Here is a 6,623-nt window from a genome sequence, read left to right on the forward strand (position 1 = left end):
AAACTGTTCTATCAAAGTAATATTGAGAATGGTAAGGGGAGTGGGTGTTGGAGGATCCACGTGAAGTTCACGTTCATCTCAAGGGGCATTCAGCATGTTTTGACTCAGACAGCAAGCAGCAGCCCATCGTGCACACGCACACGCACACACACACAGACACACAGACACACAGACACACAGACACACAGACACAGACACAGACAAACGTACGGAGGCACAGACACACGCGCGGACACACACACACCGAGACACGCCCACAGACACACAAAGTTTTAAAAAAAATGTAAAAGAAGAAAAAGGCGAGTTGGGCCCTAAGCTAAGTATATATATACTACGAATAAGAAGCTGGATTCAGCCTCGTCCTAAATCCGCCGTTAGGCTACATCAAATATCAGTCCCGCGTGCAAGATCCCAAATTTAACTTTACCATCTAACAAAGTTAAACTTATCATTATATTCCACATCAAAAACAATAAATAGTGATACTAAACACATCCTTATTTGTGTTTTTGTGCTAACCGATTAGCCAGACAAGCTAACATACAATGCCATCCTCCTTTTTCTCATAGTATTCGTATGTTAACTCTGATTGGATGACAGAGGGGTAATCGTGTTTATGCAATAATGTGTGTGAATCAAGATATCTTCAAACACATCTAACTAGTTCCTTTTAAGGCAGAAGATATCTTCAAATGTATAGGTACTAGTAGTTATTCTGTTTTTGATATCAGTTACTAATTTCTGACTAATACGTATTACAATAATGACTAGTATCTTTTTGATACTACTAGTATGTATTCATTAAATACTAGTAGTTGTTTTTAAATACTGGATTTGAATTCAATGTCTACTAGTACCTATTTAATAGGCACTAGTAGTTATTCAATAAGTACTAGTACTTATATATTAGACACTAGTGTCTTTTACGGTTGTTACTAGTAACATTTCTTATCTTACTGGTCACAATTGTTTTTTTACCTGTCATATGTAATGACTAGTCAAAAAGGCCATTGTATAGTTCAATCGCAAGTCTTACTAGTAAAATAAAATATCTTACTAGTCACTATTGAAAAAAGTACTAGTATCTCGTGAATAGGTACTAGTCTAAATCTAATAAGTACTAGTAGCTTATAAACATGTATTATGGCAAGCCATTTTGTCATTTAACCCTTGAGGTTTACTAGTATCTATTTTTAGGCTACTAGTACTTATTGTTTAGTTACTAGTAACTATTCCATTAGATACTAGTACTTAATCATTAAATACTAGTACCTAAAAATTAGATACTAGTGCTTATTTATTAGATACTAGTCCTTATTCAAAAGATACTAGTACTTAATCATTAGATACTAGTACTTATTCATTACATACTAGTATTTAATCATTAGACACTAGTACTTATTAAATAGATACTAGTCCTTATTTATTTGATACTAGTACTTTTTACATCAGTGACTAGTAATTATTCTATTGTTACTAGTAACACATTTCAGATTTTTGCCATTGATTTCTATGGAGATGTGTCATTTAGACATCAACTATTCAGTTCTGACTAGTGTGTCTTCCAATAGTCACTAGTACCTATTTATTAGGTACTAGTATTTATTCTTAAGGTACTGATACTTATTTATTAGGTACTAGTACTTATTTTCAAGATACTAGAGCCTGCCAAACGGATACCAATGCTTATTTTTTAGATACTAGGATTCATTGGATACTAGTACCTATTAAATATATACTAGTATTTATTCTATTTTTACTAGTACTTATTCATTAGATACTAGTACTTATTTATCAGAAACGTATACATGTTTATCAGCTACTAGTACTTATTAGATTTATACTAGTACCTATTCACGAGATACTAGTACTTTTTTCAATAGTGACTAGAAAAAATATTTTATTTTACTAGTAAGACTTGCGATTGAACTCTACAATGGTCTTTCTGACTAGTCATTACATATGACAGGTAAAAAACAATTGTGACCAGTAAGATAAGAAATTTTATTAGTAACAACCGTAAAAGACACTAGTGTCTAATATATAAGTACTAGTACTTAATGAATTACTACTAGTGCCTATTAAAACGGTACTAGTAAACATTGAATTCAAATCCAGTATTTAAAAACAAGTACTAGCATTGAATGAATACATACTAGTAGTATCAAAAAGATACTAGTCATTATTGTAATATGTACTAGTCAGAAATTAGTAACTGATATCAAAAACAGAATAACTACTAGTACCTATTCATTTGAAGATATCTTCTGCCTTAAAAGGAACTAGTTAGATGTGTTTGAAGATATCTTGATTCAAACACATTATTGCATAAACATGATTAGCCCTCTGTCATCCAATCAGAGTTAACATATTAATACTATGCAAAATGACGATGACATTGTATGTTAGCTTGTCTGGCTAATCGGTTAGCACAAAAACAGAAATAAGGATGTGTTTAGGATCACTATGTATTGTTTTTGATGTGGAATATAATGATAAGTTTAACTTTGTTAGATGGTAAAGTTAAATTTGGGATCTTGCACGCGAGTGCTGATATTTGATGTAGCCTAACGGCGGATTAAGCACGAGGCTGAATCCAGCTTCTCATTCACAGTTTCTTATTGACACTATCCGTTCCACATTAAAAACCTGAAGCATCCGCTGTTCCAGTTTCTTATTCACGCTTAGCTTAGGGACCATCTCGCCTTTCTCTTCTATTACGTTTTTTTTTAACTTTGTGTGTCTGTGGGCGTTTGGCCGTCGTTGGCCTAAAAGCGGGACGTCGGGCCCCCTACCAAACACATCGAATAAATATCGGCCAGGCATAGGCAGATAATTCAGTCAGTTAGAGCTCTAACCAGCTCTCCGTTACATCGGCTTTCGGTCGCCTCATTACCGCAAGCTGATGCCGCTCTTATCTATTTGTGCATGAACATTCATCTTTTTGCAACCCAGCATGCCCTCGATTCCTCTTAAGTTCACTAAACACAAATTAATTTTCTTTCAATAAAGCTGCATTTTCTCTGTATATTTGCTCGAGAACCTTCAATTTGCATCTTCTTTCTTACTCTCCGGCCCAGTCTCCCTTACATATTACGTTGTCTTATTAATATTCAACATATCATTTGCATACTGAGTATAAGCTTAAACTAGTATCTATTATGTTCAGGATATCTTTGATCTAAAAAGTTACTAGTATGTAATGAATAAGTACTAGTATCTAATGATTAATTACTAGTATCTATTGAATAAGGACTAGTATCTAATAAATAAGCACTAGTATCTAATTTAAGGTACTAGTATCTAATAAATAAGCACTAGTATCTAATTTTAGGTACTAGTATCTAATGAATAAGTACTAGTATCTAATGAATAAGTACTAGTATCTAATATTTAGGTACTAGTATCTAATGGAATAGTTACTAGTAACTAAACAATAAGTACTAGTAGGCTAAAAATAGATACTAGTAAACCTCAAATGTTAAATGACAAAATGGCTTGCCATACATGTATACATTTCTGATAAATAAGTAATAGTATCTAATGAATGAGTACTAGTAAAAATAGAATAAATACTAGTATATATTTAATAGGTACTAGTATCCATTGAATAAGTCCTATTATCTAAAAAATAAGCATTGGTATCCGTTTGGCGGGCTCTAGTGTCTTGAAAATAAGTACCAGTACCTAATAAATAAGTATCAGTACCTTTAGAATAAATACTAGTACCTAATAAATAGGTATTAGTGACTATTGGAAGACACACTAGTCAGAAATGAATAGTTGATATCTAAATGACAGATCTCCATAGAAATCAATGGCAAAAATCTGAAACGTGTTACTAGTAACAATAGAATAATTACTAGTCACTGATGTAATAAGTACTAGTATCAAATAAATAAGGACTAGTATCTATTTAATAAATACTATTATCTAATGATTAAATACTAGTATGTAATGAATAAGTACTAGTATCTAATGATTAAGTACTAGTATCTATTGAATAAGTACTAGTATCTAATAAATAAGCACTAGTATCTAGTTTTAGGTACTAGTATGTAATGAATAAGTACTAGTATCTAATGATTAAGTACTAGTATCTATTGAATAAGTACTAGTATCTAATAAATAAGCACTAGTATCTAATTTTTAGGTACTAGTATTTAATGATTAAGTACTAGTATCTAATGGAATAGGTACTAGTGACGAAACAATAAGTACTAGTAGCCTAAAAATAGATACTAGTAAACCTCAAGGGTTAAATGACAAAATGGCTTGCCATATAAGTACTAGTATCTAATAAATAAGCACTAGTATCTAATATTTAGGTACTAGTATCTAATGGAATAGTTACTAGTAACTAAACAATATGTACTAGTAGCCTAAAAATAGATACTAGTAAACCTCAAATGTTAAATGACAAAATGGCTTGCCATAATTGGTGTCATTTTGACTCCACTTGCACTCAGACTCAATAGCATCTGTCTGCAGACGAGATGCACTGTCAGACACATGCACTCTCAGCCGCGCATGCGCACTCGTCACATGCACTCTCAGCCGTGTACATGTAAGTCAAAAATGCTGTGTAAACGACTTAAAAAGAACTTACTGTGACAACCGTATCAAAATAATAACGTATTTCACGAGGTGAACTGTAAGATTCATTAATAAAATGTGAAGGTTACAGCTATTTAAGAGTACCATGAAGACTGGTAGTTCGGGTCAAGGCCAGGTATTTATTATAATTATTGCTTAAATACATTAATGAACATCTACACTAATAATGTCCGATTATTTTGGTAAATATTGGGAAAATACACCTAATAAAACCTTTTCTTGTACACGGCCTAAAAATATAAACATATATATAAGAGCAGGACAGTCACGTCTGTTTTTGCGAAATTGTGGCTTCCGTATAGTTTTCAATGCATATGTGGTATTACATATCATGGCATTGTCAAAAAATGTAACATAAAATCATAACACAAAACAAAAAATGGACAACCCTTTTCAATTTTGTACTCGACAAAAGACTCTTTCATGCATTTTGTCCACCACATTCTCAAAAAATGTATGCATGTCCTGCATAAAAGTAAAAACAAACATCAGAGGCTCTACACTATCATGCTCTATGAAATCTGTACTGAAGAACTGTTCCAAGGCCTCTGCAACTTCATTATCCTCCATGCACATTGTAAGTGGAAGCTGAACTGAGCCAAGAAGATCCCCAGAGTTCTCCAAGCACCACTGACTGGCAGTTTGTAAGATCTGTCACGACACGCTCTTAAGAAACAACAATGCAGAAGATGTTAAATAAAAATATGCTGAACGATAATGGCCACAACCTCCTATCCTCCCAACCTACTTTTCATTGAGACTAAACCACCTGATTCTCCGATGCAAACTCACAGATGAAAAGATTGGTTTCATCTACCCTAAAAAGCAAATATTAATTTTAGTTACCTTTAGGACTACCTTTTTAAGGTTACTGGTACTTTTCCTGAGGAGTTACCTGAGAAGTTACCTGTCCGTCAAAAGGCTCTTCCTGTTAGTGGAGAAAATACAGCACAAGTTTACCAAGTTAGTCATGACAACATGCCATTTTAACCTTATGATTAGTATATGCTTTTACCTGAGAGATTTCTTCCAACTTCCTTTTTTGCAACCTAAATACAGGCTGCTTATCACCTCTTAGGAAGGCTTTGGACTCCTCTGTATAGTGGGCAAACAATTTTCCATGTCTGGAAAATAGTGATTGAATATTGAATGTTAGATAATTCCTTTCTCATAAAAGCTGTAAATTGTCAGGTCTCTGGTCTAGCGTTTGTGAGGTGGTTACACTTGTCTTGTTGGGGTTTTCGAGCACCTGGGTTTTTTGTTATTCCTAGTTTTAGTGTCTGCATTTCATCCACTCCCCTCGTTACCTTGTTTACTCCCTCATTAGTAGTTAAGTCTCTGCACCTGGAATTCCTGATTTTTCTCCAGCTGTTCCTTGTTTTCTCCCAGCTCTGTTTTCCTTATATTTCCCTTGTCTCCACTTGTCCGATGTCAGTCCGTTTGGTTTTCCCTGTGGGTTGTCAACCCTAACCTAACCTAACCTAACCTAGCCTAGCCTAGCCTAGCCTAGCCTAGCCTAGCCTAGCCTAGCCTAGCCTAGCCTAGCCTTGCCTTGCCTTGCCTTGCCTTGCCTTGCCTTGCCTTGCCTTGCCTTGCCTTGCCTTGCCTTGCCTTGCCTTGCCTTGCCTTGCCTTGCCTTGCCTTGCCTTGCCTTGCCTTGCCTTGCCTTGCCTTGCCTTGCCTTGCCTTGCCTTGCCTTGCCTTGCCTTGCGAATTATAGATATCTAGTCTTGTCTTGTCTTGTCTTGCGAATTATAGATATCTAGTCTTGTCTTGTCTTGTCTTGCCTCGCGAATTATAGATATCTAGTCTTGTCTTGTCTTGTCTTGCCTCGCGAATTATAGATATCTAGTCTTGTCTTGTCTTGCCTCGCGAATTATAGATATCTAGTCTTGTCTTGCCTCGCGAATTATAGATATCTAGTCTTGTCTTGCCTCGCGAATTATAGATATCTAGTCTTGTCTTGTCTTGCCTCGCGAATTATAGGTATCTAGTCTTGTCTTGTC

The 6,623-nt window shown here is 34.7% G+C and overlaps 1 long non-coding RNA gene across 1 annotated transcript; it reads right to left on the minus strand.

The window, feature by feature from the left end:
- Positions 1 to 4,868: 4,868 nt before the first annotated feature.
- LOC130431945 (uncharacterized) lies at positions 4,869 to 6,303 on the minus strand. The gene is made up of 3 exons (XR_008908374.1): positions 5,633 to 6,303; positions 5,513 to 5,545; positions 4,869 to 5,435 (listed from the first exon to the last, which is right to left on the minus strand). It is a non-coding gene; the product is annotated as an uncharacterized LOC130431945 (long non-coding RNA).
- Between the last annotated feature and the right edge of the window lie 320 nt (positions 6,304 to 6,623).

This window comes from Triplophysa dalaica, chromosome 11 (genome assembly GCF_015846415.1).
Source record: "Triplophysa dalaica isolate WHDGS20190420 chromosome 11, ASM1584641v1, whole genome shotgun sequence".
Taxonomy (NCBI): domain Eukaryota; kingdom Metazoa; phylum Chordata; class Actinopteri; order Cypriniformes; family Nemacheilidae; genus Triplophysa; species Triplophysa dalaica.